This window comes from Propithecus coquereli, unplaced genomic scaffold (genome assembly GCF_000956105.1).
Source record: "Propithecus coquereli isolate 6110/MARCELLA unplaced genomic scaffold, Pcoq_1.0 Scaffold256, whole genome shotgun sequence".
NCBI classification, from domain to species: Eukaryota; Metazoa; Chordata; class Mammalia; order Primates; family Indriidae; genus Propithecus; species Propithecus coquereli.
The window spans coordinates 651191-665810 of record NW_012148130.1 but is presented as its reverse complement, the minus strand read 5'-3'; positions in this window follow the sequence as shown (position 1 = coordinate 665810).

Here is a 14620-nt window from a genome sequence, read left to right as displayed (position 1 = left end):
GGGCATCCTGGATGGGGCTTGAGGCCTGAGGCTGAGGCCTCCTCAGGCATTTCCTGGCTGGGTGGCCTTGGACCAGTTACCTGCCCTCTCTGAGGAGGTAGCTGGGGCTGTACCGCGAGAGGGTCAGCCGCAGGTCGCAGCTCCCCTGCCACCCGCGCGGAGGGAGCTGTGTTCCCAGGAGTGTCCACCTCCAGCTGTCACCTTCCCCTGCTGCTCAGCACACACCACTGTGGCCCCCTCTCAGACCCTGGCTTGAGAGCTTGGGGTCTCCGGCAGGTTCAGCAGTGCCACACGGGGTCTGGTGTCTATGGGGCCCAAGGGTCTTGGCCATGACGCTGCCCTGCTGCCATGGCCACGTGGGGGCAATGCCATTTCATAGCATATCCTCCCTGTGCCATGGGCAGGGCCCTCAGCGGCTCTTGAGAGGGGCTGGGGCTGGGGTTGGGGGCGGCGGCGGGGTGTTTCCCTGTTCTGCAGCTCTGAAGCATCTGGATGGTCCGGATGTGCACTTAGGGATTGGTAGAAATAAACCTGTTCCAAAGCACTGCTGTGTCCTCGGGGCTGGCTGCCCCCCGAAGCCTCACTGTGGTTTCTCCCCCCAGACACACCAGCTTTTTCCTTCTGACCCTGGAGAAGCAGAAATGAGGATGGTTGGAGAGGGAGTGGCCTGGTCCTCACCCCAGCCCTCTCCCAGCCTCAGCCCTGCGTCTGGCACTCTGGTCTCAGGGACGCCTGCAGCCCTGCCGCTGGGTTTCTCATGCTGGGTCCTACCTGAGCAGGGCTGCCGGGCCACGCACGGCTCCCTCAAGGAGCTGGGCTGGTGCGAGGGCTGGGCCCAGAGCCCCAATTCCAGCCAGCTCCAGGCTGCTGACACCGGTCCTCAGTTGTCTCGCACCCTGCCTGACTGGAAGCCATGGGCTGGCTGTGGGGACCTGGCCGTGGGAGTGTGCAAGGCGGGAGGGCTGAGGGGTGGAAGAGACAGAGGACCCTTCCCCCACCCTCCAGCCCCTCTGCCCTGGCACGGGGCACTGAGTCAGCTCTGCCACCTGTAAGCAAGGGACCGCGGCAAGTCTCTTACTCTCTCGGAGCTCCTGTGTCTTCCTCTTGCAAGAGGGAGTGGGGCTTCCCAGGGGTCCTCTGAGAAGATGCAGCAAACTCTCTGGGTGTCATCTGGGGCAAAGCTGGAGCCATCACACGGACTGGTGGGGGGATCCGAGGGGGGCCCCCTGGAGGGGCCTTGGAGGTTCAGATGGCCCCAGGTGGCGATGGGGTGTGGTCTTGCAACAGGCCCCCTCTGTCTCTGGGGCTGCCGCGTCTCCTACTTTGCAGGACCAGACCTGTGCTTCCTGGCACCCAAGCCCCTCCTGTCTGCCCCTCCCCTCAGGCAGAGAATGCTGAGGGTCCCCAGTGTCCATTCCCTTCTGAGGGGAAGCCGGGCACACACCCCCTAACCAGAGTCTACTTGCCAGCCCCTCCCTGGGCTGCTGGTGTGGGCGCACGGCTCGATTCTGCCAGGGGGGTGTGCACAGACTCCTGGGCTGCCCTTAGAGCCTGTCCAGAGCCGCCTACTTCCTCTCCCTGTCTGGTGGAACTGGGACCCCACAGTGCGAGCCCGCTGTGGGGCGCAGAGGCAGAGCCATGCCGGGCATGGCCAAGCGTCCCTGCAAGAGCTGCCAGCAGGGCCAGGTCTGCCTGGGATTGTCCGGGCTCACACTGAGAGTCTCGTGTTCTGGGAGAGTTGGTCACCCTGTCCTGGACCAGCCTGTGGACCACGCCGCCCTGGACACTTGTGCCACTTGACAGCATGTCTTTTCCATGAGAGATATTAACCTTCTATCTTTTTAAAGCTGCTGTTATTTTGTTCTCTATTAAAGTAGCTAAACCAGTATGCTCAGTCCGTGGTTCTGAGTCATGGGGTGGGGGGCTGATGGGTCACAGAGGCCCAGGCTCCGTGAAGTAGGAGGGGCTGGGACTCCGTGCCTTCACCAAGTTCCCGGGTAACAAATGCCAAGGCTGGGAACCACTGTCTTAAGTGGTTAAGGCCTCAGGAAGACAAAAGGGCGGGAAGAGGAGGGGGAGCGGGGAGCGGTTCGGGCCTCTGATCCCCAGGGGAGTGGGAGCCCAGAGCAGAAGCTGCAGCTCGGCCCCTCTGCCCCTCACCAGAGGAGCCCACAGCAGGGCAGGGACCGCAGCCCCCAGGGCCCAGGGACCGTGACTGAGGCCGGGTCTGGGAGAGGGCGTGCGCGGGCTCACAGCGGGTCCAATTCTAGATGCGTATCTTAGTCCATTCGTGCTGCTATAACGAAATACCCAAGACTGGGTGCATTATGAAGAACAGAGGCTTATTTCTCACAGTCTGGGGGCTGCGAGTCCAAGATCAAGGTGCTGGCAGGTTCAATGTTTGGTGAGGACTTGCTCTTTGCTTCCAAGACAGTGCCTTGTTGCTGAGTCCTCTGGAGGGGACGGAGGCCGTCCTCATGCCGCAGAGAGGGAGGCAGACAGGGTGGGAGGGGCGGCCTTGCCCCAGGCCCTGTGAGGAGGCGCTGACCCCACCTATGAGGCTGGAGCCCTCGTGGCCCAAACACCTCCTAAAGGCCCCACCTCTGAATTCTGCCGCACTGGGGAGTAGGTTTCATCCTGAGTTTTGGAGGGACGCAGACATCCCAGCCAGAGCAACGCATCTGCAGTTAAGAGCTGCGTGGAGGAGAGGACAGACGCGGTCCCTGTCCTCCTCTGCAGCCTCGGTGACGGGGAGTCCTCTTGGGCAGGCAGATCTGCCCACTCCAGCAGGGCTCCGGGCCAGCTGGGACTGGCTTTCCGAGAGTCTGCTTGTGGGGCTGAGGCTGCGGGGGACGGGGATTAGTGGGGAGGTGCACACAGACTTGCCTGGAGCCCTCCAGCCTTGGGGGTTCACTCCTTTCTATGTTTTTTTCAGGTTTATTCAATCGTAATTGACATAGAGTAAAGTGCACGTTTACAGTGTGCAATCTGATGTCTTTTGGCATACATGCGTACACCGTGAAACCACTGCCACAGCCAGGGTAAGGAGCAGACGCACCGTGACGCCCCTGAGGGCTCCCCCTGGCCTGCTGTGACCCCTCCAACCCCGGCTCCTGCACCCCCGGAGCTTTCTTTGTTGGAAAGATTTTAACTGCAAATTCAATATATTTCCTGGATATAGGGCTATTCAGGGTGTCTGTTTTTTCTTGAGTGAGTTTTAGTAGTTTGTATCTTTCAAGGGATTTGTTTCTTTGATCTAAGGCACCAAATTCATTGGTATAAACTTGTGCATAATATTCCATGATTTAGTGTCTGTAGAGTCTGTGGTGATGTCCCACTTGCCCTTCTTCATATCGAAGACCTGTGCTTTCCCTCTTTTTTTCCTGACCAGGCTAGCTAGAGGTTTATCATTTTTATTGATTTTCTTAAAGAACCAGCTTTTGGTTTTATTGATTTCTCTGTATCATTTTTCTGTTGTTTGTTTCAGTGATCTCCACTCTGATCTTTATCATTCTCTTTCTTCTCTTGACTGTGGCTTTATTTGCTCTGTTTTTCTAGTTTCTCTCTTTTTTAAAACATTTTATTTACTTATTTATTTGACAAATAAAAATTATAACTGATGAAATCCAAATAAACTCTGTGGATTATAGCAATGTCAATTTGCTGGTTTTGATATTGTATCTGGTTTTGCAAGACATTACCTGGGGGAAACTGGATGAAGGGTATGTAGGACCTCCTCTGCATTGTTTTGCAAATTCCTGTGAATCTATAATTATCTCATAATAAAATTTTTAAATGAGTGAAAGAAATTGTATATGTTTATTATCTACAACATGTTTGGAAATATGTATACATTATGGAAAGCCTAAGTCAAGCCAATTAACATATGCATTATTTTACATGCTTATCATTATTTTTGTGGTGAGAACACTTAAAATCTACTTTATTGGCAATTTTCAAGAATACATTATTATTAACTGTACTCACCATATTGTGCAAAAGATCTCTTGAACTTATTCCTCCTAACTAAAATTTTGAATCCTTTGCCCAACATCTCCCCAACTTCCCTTTCTAGTTCTTTAAGGTGGGGCTGAGGTCATTGACATATGACTTTTCATCTTTTCTCATATAGGCATTTTAGTGCTATAAATTTCCCTCTAAGCACTGCTTTAGCTTCATTATACAAATTTAGATATAGTGTGCTTCACTTTCATTCCATTTAAAATAATTGCTAATTTCGTTTTGAGTTTTTCTTTGACATTTGGGTTATCTAGAAGTGTATAATTTAGTTTCAAGAACATTTGGGACTTTTCTTAATATCTTTCTGATATTGATTTTTAACTTAATTCCATCATGGTCAGAAATCATATTCTCTGTGTGTGTGTGTGTGCGTGTATATATATTTTTTACTTTTATTTTTTTTAAAGACAGTCTTGCTCTGTTGCCCAGGCTGGAGTGCAATGGTCCAATCATCACTCACTGCCACCTCGACCTCCTGGGCTCAGATGATCCTCCTGCCTCTGCCTCCCAGAGTGCTGGGATTACAGGTGTGAGCCACTGTGTCTAGCCTTTATCTTCCTCTTTGTTTTCTTTTTATCCCATCTGTTCTTTGTTCTCTCTTTCCTTTTTTCCTTTTTTTCATTCTTTCAGACTGATTGAATATTTTATGATTCTGTTTTATTTTCTTTGTTGTCTGATTAGCTAAAACTTTTCAGTGTGCTTTTTCATTGGTAGCTTTAGGATTTGTAGTGTATATCTTTAATTTGTCAGATTCTGTTTTCAAGTAATATCATACCAATTGTGTATAGTATAAAAACTTCTGTATGATACAGTTTAAGAACCTCACAACCTTCTGAGCCCAACAGTATAGTTGCATTTGCTCTTTCCTAGGCTTTGTGTTACTGTTATCTTTTATTTCTGCATATGTTGTAAACCCCACAATATAGTGGATTTTTTGCTTTAGTCAATTATCTTTTTAAGACATGTATGAATACAAGAAAAAAGCTCTTATATTTACCAACATATTTACCGTTTCTGGTGCTCTCAATTCCTTTACGTAGATCCAGATTCCCATTTGGTATGATTCCCTTTCTGCCTGGAGGAGTTCTCTAATGTTTCTTGTAGTGCAGGTCTGCTGGTGATAAATGTATTCAGCTTTTAAATATCCAAAAAAGGCTTTATTTAGCATGTGCTTTTGAAACGTATTTTCACTGGCTATAGAATTCTAGGTCGAATTTTTTTCTTTCATTACGTTAAAGTTACTGTTCCATTGTCTTCTGGTTTGCATTATTTCTGATAAGAAGTCTGCTGTGGGGGTCGCAGGAGCCCAGGACTTTGAGGCTGCAGGGAGCTATGATGACGCCGCTGCACTCCAGCCTGGGTGACAGCGTGAGACCCTGTCTCAGAAACAGAAACATGAACAAAAAGAAGTTTACCATCACACTTCCCTTTGTTCCTCTGTATTTAACACCTCCCCCTCCAGCACGCGAAGTCGTCCCAAAGATAACCGAAGCTCTGTTGGTACTTTATAGCCTCTTGTTTTCTCCCCTTCATTTTGGATAGTCCCTATTTTGATCACTTCTGCGATGTCCAGTTTGCTATTCATTCCATTCAGTGTCATTTTTCTTCCTGGACATTGTATTTTCTACCCATGGAAGTTCGACTGGGTCTGTTTTACAGTTTTTGTATCTTCTTGAACATACTGAAATATAGTTATAAAGATAGATTTAATGTTCTTGTCTATTAATTTTATCATCTGCTTCATTTCTGGGTTCTATTGATTGAGTTTTCTTCTCATCATGTCTTTATCTGTTGGATAATTTTGTTTCCTATAAATATTTGCGAGCTTTGTTCTGTGAGACGGTTAAGTTCTGTGTAAGTGGCTCGCGGCTTCTGAGGATCGCTTGTAGCTTTGCGCGGCAGGATCAGCTCAGCTTTCACTGTGGGACTGATCTTCCCCCAACAACCAGGCAACCCTCTGGAGCACCGTGCCCCACGCCGCATGAACGATAAAGCTTTTTCTTCTGGTTGGTGGGAGCACAAACCTTTCCCAGCATGGTTTCTTTTGTTTGTTTAATTAAGAAAACATTAATTTTTAAATATTATGGGGAAATACATAACATAAAAAGTACCATTTAGCCGTCTCTAAGTGTGAAGCTCAGTGATGTTAAGTACATTCACCCTGTTGTGCACCCATCACCGCCATCCAGCTCCAGAACTTTCTCATCTTCCTGAACTGAAACTTTCTACCGATTGAACCATACTCCCCATTCCCCCTTCCCTCCAGCCCCTGGCAACCACCATTCTACTCTCTGTTTTTATGAATTTGACTACTCTAGGTGCCTCATATAAGCAGAAGCATGCAATATTTGTCTTTCTGTGACTGGCTTATTTCACTTAGCATGACAACTTCACAGTTCATCCATGTCGTAGCATGTGGCAGAATTCCCTTCCTTTCGAAGGCTGCGTACTATTCCGTTGCATGTATATGCCACATATTGTTTATCCACCCATCTCTCAGTGGACATTTGGTGGCTTCCACCTTTTGGCCACCATGAGTAATGCTGCCATGAACACGTGTGTGCAAATGCCTGTATTTCAGTTCCCAGCATGCTTTGAAATGTGGGCAGCTGTCCCCAGCTCCCTCCAAGTGGCTCTGTCCCAAGCTTTGAGTGGTTTCCGTGCTGTCATGCGTTGATCCCCACTCAGCCGAAGACTCGAGGGGGACCCTCTGCGGTGCTCCAGGGCTGTGTTTCTGTGCGGTTTTCTCTTTTCCGATGTTCTTCTCTGAGTCTCTGCCACCTTGGCTTGCGCAGGCCCCCAACTGCGTCTCCTCTATTAAGGAGCACCGCAAACGCCCCTGGGTCCTCCGTGCCTGCGCCGAGGCCCGTGAACTCTCTCTAGGCAGTAAGCTGGGGCAGTCACAGGGCTCGCCTCGTTGGTCCTGCTTGAGAGCCAATGTCTGGAAACTGTCGTTTTATGTACTTTGTCCAATTTTTAAGTGACTCTGGTGAGAGTATAAACCCGGTCCTTTGTCCCAGAGTGAAAGTCCTTACCCTTCCCCTCATTACCCCAGGGACACTGGCTCATACTTCTACCTGTGGACTGCTGGCATTCTTCTTCCGCATTCCCTTTCCCGAGGCATTCTGGTTATCCCTAAGGCAGGCCAGTGTTGTTATAGGTACACCCTCGTGGTCTCTGTCATGTCCTCTGGCATGCCTTCGCTGGGGGTTGGACTTCATGTTGGATGTTCCCGGGGGCTCAGATATACTGACTGGCTTGGAGGCGGGCCATGCTCTCCCCACCATAGCCCAGTTGTGTGTATGTGCAGCATTTCACATACACACGCAACTGCCCTGAGGCTTGGGGTCAGCAGAAGTACCATGCAGGGGAGGCTACCTTTAAAAGTGGCTACTTGGTGGTGTCTAAGTGGCAGAGCCAGCTCAGTCTCTTCTGAGGGGACTCTCCAGGCATCCCCCCCCCTTCCCCCACCAGCCTTCCTTTGGTTCCAGGCCAGTTCCCACCCCAGCCCCTCTCCTGACCGAGTACTGTCCTGGAAAGGTACCCCAGTACACAGGCTATGGCAGCACCCATGCTAAGGCAGCGCTTGCTAGCACATCCTGCAAAGTTTGGTTTATTTAGTTTTTACTCTTTCTTGTTTTATAATATATACATATAAGGGTTTAATTTTCCTATGAGAATCACTTTAGTTTCAGATCACACATGGTGGTTTGTAGCATTCACCTGCTTTCTTCATAATTTCCTTTGGATTTCTCCTAGGATGTACTCAGAGGTATGTTTTTGCTTTTATCAACACATTTACGTTAAACAAATCATTCCTTTAAAATGAAATTTAAACACATATATAATTAAAAAGTCAAATCATTCCTTTAAAAATGAAATTTAAACACATAAGTCTTGTAAAGAAAAACAGAAGCTCCCTGTCCTGCATGTTCCCACCCAAGTCCGGTCCTCGAGGGCGAGCTCTCTTATCGATTCTCCTGTTTGCCTCTGTATTCCAGAGAACCTGCTTTTCCTGCAGTTTTTATTTTTCTGTTTTATGTACTCTCTAGGGATCTGCTGTGGAAGCTGATGATTTTCTATTTCTCTGACCATTTTCCCTCCCAACTCCACTCCTACCTTTCCTATACTTGGTCACATTTATTGATTAAATCAGCACTTGGCGTTTACATTTGTTGTGAGCTACGTGAAGATAAGTCACAGCTGAGCCTTGTGGCATACTATGATCACAGTTCTTTTCTGGTATAGCTTAAAAAATTAAAAAAAAATTGTCTCATTTAAAAATTTGCATGGATTTTTTTAACGTATTGTAAATAATTCCCACACTCTTTGATAGTAAGTTTGAATCTCTTCTAAATGTGTTCAAATACTTCAAGTACTTCCCTTCCTCCCTCCTTTCCGTTTTCCTTCAGGCCTCCCTGCAGAGCGCTCTCAGCGCCTGCTTCCATACAGACCCTCGGGAACCACCGCTCGGCCGACACCCTTGGACCTCTGTACGCCGCCAGCCTGAAATGCCTTTGTCTCTTTCTTGGGTTAGATCCCATCTCCTTCAATCCATGTGCTCTTTTTCCTTGGTTTACTTCCTTGTTTCGGGGGAGCCCATCTTTCAAGAGCTTCAAGAAAGAGATGAGACAAAAGGCCAAGCTTGTTATCTTTTTACGCTCAGGCGATGGTTTAGCTGGGTATAGAATTCCAGCTAGGGGATCGTCTATCACCGTTTAGCTTCCATTGCTGCTGAGAAGTCAAACACCAATCTGCTTCCTGATCCTTCCCACGTGAGCTCCTCCCTCCCTCTCTCCCACCCCCAGGGGCTTTCAGTATCTTGTTTCTTCCCAGTGTTGTTTAACATTTCTTGAAGATGTTGGTCTTTCCCCTCCTTTTATTGTGCTGGGCATTGAAGATTTCATGAGTAGCCCTTGGTTCTGGGAAAGTTTTTTTGCATTATTCTTTCACTCATATTTTTTATGTTCTCTTTCTCTGGAACTCCTATTATTTAGACATCTAACTTCCTACTCGAATCCTGTAATTTTTTTCTTCTCCCTTCTTATTTTCCAACTCTTTTTCATTTTGCTTTACTCCCTGGGAGATTTCTTTGATTTTATCTTTCCATCCTTCTCTTGAATTTTATTTCTGCCATATTTCTTTTCCAAGTGCTTTTTTCCTCTCTCGGTTGCATCTGCACTTACTGAATGTCTTCATTCTCCGAGGGGCTCTACAGCGGTGCCCAGGACTGCTGTGGAGATGCCATATCCCGTGGGCTCGTGGGGACAGCAGCTCCCTCAGCACCCCGTCTTCACTCAATGCATCCCCTGTGCTGTCCTTGTTCTCTGCGTGGTACATCAGTGCTGTGCACACCGTGTAAGTTGTATGACACACACACGCACAGTCTGTGTGCACGAGGCCCACCTTCATGCTCAGCCCTGGTCCCCGGGCACCCAGTGCCCAGCTGGACTCTACCCTTGCCCTGGAGAAGCTCCGTGTGAGGTAGGGGAGGCTGGGGGAGGGGCTCTACCTGAGACTCACCCAGAAGGCCCTTCCGGAAGCAGCAGGGCCATTTCTGGCGTGGGGGCAGGGCTGTCCAGGTGACACATCTGCGCTGAGGGGTTTCCCGAGTTCTCCAGATTGCACCCTCGGGCAAGGTGCCTCCTGCCCCATATGTCCCTCTGCCCTGGTCACTGCCTGTCCTCAAGCTGGAGGCCGAGCCCAGCCTGCAAGGGTTAGAAGGAGAGGTGGCAGGAATGGGAGGGGAGAAGGAAGTCAGGGTGTAGGGTGGGGTGAGCCAAGGCCTGTTAGGTGGGGTGGGGGGGACACAGGGAAGTGCATGGAGGGGACACTGGTGAGGTCACAGGGCTGGCGGGGCCTCCTGGGCTGTGGAGGCAGGAGCCCTGGGCTTCATGCCCTGGTGCACCCTTCACTTTCTCAGGGGTCTAGGCCAAACCTCTGCCCCTCTCAGGGCCTCGGTTTCCCTATCTGAGTAACAGGGAAACTGGACCAAGCGGCGTCTTTAACAGTCTGCCTCTGGCCACAGGCTGTGGCCAGTATGTGCCATCTGCTGGCCACAAGTGGCAGTGTCCCCATTGCAGACATGGCCAGGGCTTGGGCACTGGGGGCATGGAGAGACGTTCCGGCAGCCAGACCCAGGAGGAGGGGAGAGGGGAGGGAGGGCAGAGAGGGGGAGACCCAGGCCGGGGCCTTGCAAGTAGTGGGGGGACTGGCTGGGAGGTTTGGGGGCCACTCGGTGTTGCACACATTTCCTCCCAGGAACTGGGGAGGTGCAGGTGGACCAGGAATGTTTCCACCTGGGCCAGGGAAGTGTCCTCAGACAGGAACAGCCAGGTGCCGCACACTGGCTTTCAGGTCAGATGGGGTCAACCCAGCTGACTTGGGCCTGGGCAAGGCAGCCTTGGGTGGGGTGGGAGAGAGAAGCCAGTCTGGGGCTGGCCAGGAGCCCAGAGCAGAGATCCAGGCTGGGGCAAGACTGGGAGGGGAGGGGCAGGAGGCCCTTGGAGGGTGGACAGCACAGAGAGCAGCCTGGGACTCACGTGTCCCTCTCTTTCTTCAACAAATACACTTTGCACCAGGTACTGGGGAAATCACAAAATTTCCTGCTCTCATGGAGCTCATGTTTTGATGGGGGTGACAGACAACACATAGGACGGGAACAATTCACGGAAGCTGGAGGTAGGTGCTAAGGAGGAAAGCGAAGGCGCTGTAGGTAAGGCAGGTAGGGAAGGCTTTGCTGGAAAGGGGACGTTTCAGAAAAGACCTGGAGAAAGGGGGGCACGTGGATGTCAGTGGAAGAGCCCCCCAGGCGGTGGGGACAGCAAGGAGGCGCCTGGGGTTGGAGCGAGAGGAGAGCAGTCCTCGCAGGGCGCCAGGGGACAGCCAACCTCCGCGCCAGTGGCGGTGCGCCCCACCCGCCCACGCAGGCTCGCCCTGGCTGCCTGGCTGAGGCCGGCTGAAGGGGGCGCAGCGGGCCTCGTGGACGGGACGTGGAGGCAGTGATAGTGGCCAGGCGTCAAGGACTCCAGGGCGATTGAATTCAGAGAACGAATGAGCAACTGAGTGATGGAAAACGGGACACCCGGGGCAGATGCCCTCATCTGTCCCCTTCCCCAGCCCAAGTCCCTTTCCTGGCGCTGGCCACGGTGCTGAAGCCCCGGTGCCTGTGGCCGTCCTGGCGCTGTGGGACAGGCAGAGGCAAGCGGAGGATGGGGCGGAGGGGCCGGCCCAGGGACCAGCGAGTGTCCCCACTCTACATGGCCAGTGGCCTCGACTGTGCGTGTGCTCTCTTTGCCCGACAAACCCTGAGCATGGTGTCCCCAGCAGGATGGCACTGGGCTGCCACAGCCCACCAGGAGCTGACCTGCCTCCACTCCTGCTTCTGCCACTTGTGGGCAGCTCCTGGGTCAGGGCGCGGCTTCCCCCTCCACGGCTACCCTCCTGAGGCCAGGCCCCGGGGGTGGAAGGGGTGAAGGAGCAGGAAGACATGGGTTGGGGGCACAGCCCCCCACCCAGACCACCTGGGACAAGTTCTGGCAGGTCACTTCCCCACTCTGCGCCAGTTTCCTCCTCTGCGAAGTGGGGATCTAACAACACCCTCTCCTCGCCCTGCTGTGAGGGTTGAACGGCGACTATTGGGTCAAACGGGGCCTGGCCTATAGGCCAGTGTTTGCTGAACGCTGCACGTGCGCCACCCTCCCCCCCCCCCCCCGAGCACTCAGGGGACCCAGAAGAACTGGTCCAATGACCTCCCTGAAGCCTGCCTCAGCGCTGTGGAGGAGGGGCCCCGCCTGGCCAGGAGGCCCTGCCCTGAGCCCAGGTGGCATCCCTTGTGGGCTGTCATCCCTGGCTGCCCTCCTGAGCCACCATCACCCCCCGCCCACTCCAGACAGGAGCCCAGCCTCCAGGAGGGCTGGGTGAGTGGGGAGTTTGGTGAGCTGCCCAAACGTGGGGGAGCATGGGGAGGGTCCCATGACCCCTCTTGAGATGGGGGAGAGTTTCTTCCCATCCCCCACACTCTCAGAGGGAACGAGAGTCTGTCTGATACTGAGTATGTCCTAGGGCCATGGGCCTTGGAGCATTTTAGGCCTGTACCCCTTCCCTGTCTCTTTATTAAATGCAGCTCTCTGGGAGGCCGAGGCGGGAGGATCGCTTGAGGCCACGAGTTTGAGACCAGCCTGAGCAAGAGAGAGACCCCGTCTCTACAAAGAATAGAAAAATCAGCTGGGTGTGGTGGCACACACCTGTAGTCCTGACTACTGGTGAGGCTGAGGCGGGAGAATTGCTTGAGCCCAGGAGTTGGAGGTTGCAAAGAGCTATGATGACGCCACTGCACTCTAGCCCAGGTGACAGAGTGAGACCCTGTCTTAAAAATTTTTTAAAAAATGTTAAAAGGAATGTTTAAAAAAACCCATAGAAGCCAAAACCACCCAGAAGGGTATAAAATGGCAGTAAAAGCCTTTCCCTCACCCCACCCCTGCCCTCTCCCCAAAGCAGCAACTTTTACCTGTTTCCTGTGTCTCTCTCAGGAAGGTCCAGGCCTCTATGAGCCTGAAGCCTCTCTAGAAATAAATGTGGCCGTCCTGCTCACAGCTGGGCCCGACCTTCACCTGTCTGCGCCATCATTCCAAGAGCTCTGGCGTTTACACCTGCCCCATCTCCTGTCGCCAAGGATGAAGTGTCAGGATCGGCCATTTCCCTACCAGTCCAGCTTCCCAGGGCCACAGCTATCCCTGTCAGGTGGCCACGCCCCAGTGCGCACCCTGGAGCGTGGAGCGCCGCTGGCTGAGAGGACGTGGCCCCTGTTTCGAAAGGCTGGTGGGGACAGGTGGGCCTGGGTTTAGGCGGTGCATCTGCTTTGTGAGTAGGGGTCTTCCACTTTGGGGGCTTCTCAGCGCCACCAGCAGGTGGGGGGGTGCCCAGGGCTGCAGGCACTCAGGGCAGGGATCTGACCCCTCCATCCCCGTGCCCCGCTGCCTCCCTGACAGACTGCCACGTGTGGGTCTGCTGGAAGCTGAGCCCAGCAATTAATCCCATCAGAGGAGCTCCGCGCAATGGCAGGAGGTTTTTCTGTGTTGCTCCCTTGGTCTAGATTTCCCCTGGGACAGCTCTGACCGGCCGCTGCGTGCCTGGTAAATTAAATGTTAAAAAAATACCCACAATGACTTTAATCAATCCACCGAGATGGCGGGTGGCCTCCTCCCAGAAGCCCTTGGTCCGCTGCAGGGAGCCTCCCCTCCCCCAAGGCTCAGGGGCCTGGAGGAGACAGGATGGGGGCAGAGGAGGGCAGGACAGCCCCCCCAGTCCCCTGCCAGTGCGGGCCGGAGCGGGGAGAAGGAGAAGCGGGGAGACTCTGCCCCCCTTTGTATCCTGCGCACATCACAGGCCAGGGTGGCCGAGGGGCCAGGGAGGGCGACAGCCCCTCGCGGCCTCTCTCCTGACCGGAAGCCTGGGTGGGGGCTGGGCGGGTGGTAATCGCCGCCGTGCGGTCGCAAATAGCCTGTTGATGAGTCTGCTGGGGACGAACGGAAGCGGGGCTCTCCGGGCTAGAGTCCGGCTGCGACAACGTCCCCCACTGCCACTGGGGGGAGTCAGGAGAGGGACCCGGCACGCGGTGGCGTGGAGCTAGGAGAGTCCATGATCCCTCCCAGGCGAGGCCAGAGGGGCGCAGCGGCAGAGAGCGGGACGGTATGGCCCAGCCTTGGCACCCGGCCGGGCCGGCAGGTGCGCACCGGCCCCCGGCAGGGCTCTTCCTCCGTCGCCGCTTACCTTTAGGTCGTGCTCGAGGCTCATCTCCCTGGGCAGTGTCCCGAACACCCCTTGACTCTCAAAGGCCTCCCCGTGGGCCGCTGTGATTTAGGCGACTCTGTCTCCCCGCTTTGCCCCATGCCCAGGCCAGGCGTCCCACCGCCACACGCGAGGCTGGCGGGCTCCGGGCTCGAGTCTGCGTCCTGGCAGAGCGCTCCCCCGCCCCCGACCCCTGGGTTTAGGACTCTGAACGTAAAGTGGTGGTGCCCAGAGGCCAGCCGGAACCTTCCCGCCCGCGGGAGTCCGGGAGCTGCCGAGGGGTGGGGGTCAGGGGCGGGGAAGGCAGAATCGGGGTCGAGGAGTGGAGGCGCAGAGGCTGCAGGTCTCGCTGCGCGCTGTGGGACCCGAGAAGGGCGGGTCCCTTGGGGGTCCATAGGCCAAGGTTGGGGCATTTGGTGGGGGGGCTTCCGAAGAGCCGCCCCGGATAGGGAGAGGCCCTGGAGCTTGGGCGGGGTGGGGAGCACAGGTCACTGGGCTCCCTAAGCGTCTCCACGGAAACGGGACTCCAAGGCTGGGGTCCCCAGGACAGATTGGAGGGGGAGGGGCTGCGACTATGTCCCGCCGTCCCCTTCCTGCGCTGCTCTGCCAGGATACCCCGCAGGAGGCGCCGACGTCCCGGGACGCGCGAGGCAGGTGCGTGCGGACGGGCCGGGACAGAACCTGGCCCTCCGTCCTCCGCCCCACGGCCGGCGGGGCCGCGCCCCCCACCTCGAGTCCGCGCGTCCGGGCGTCTGGCTCGCTGAGCCCGCGGAGGGGCGCTGTCGGCGCGGGCGGGCGGGGCCGGGGCGCG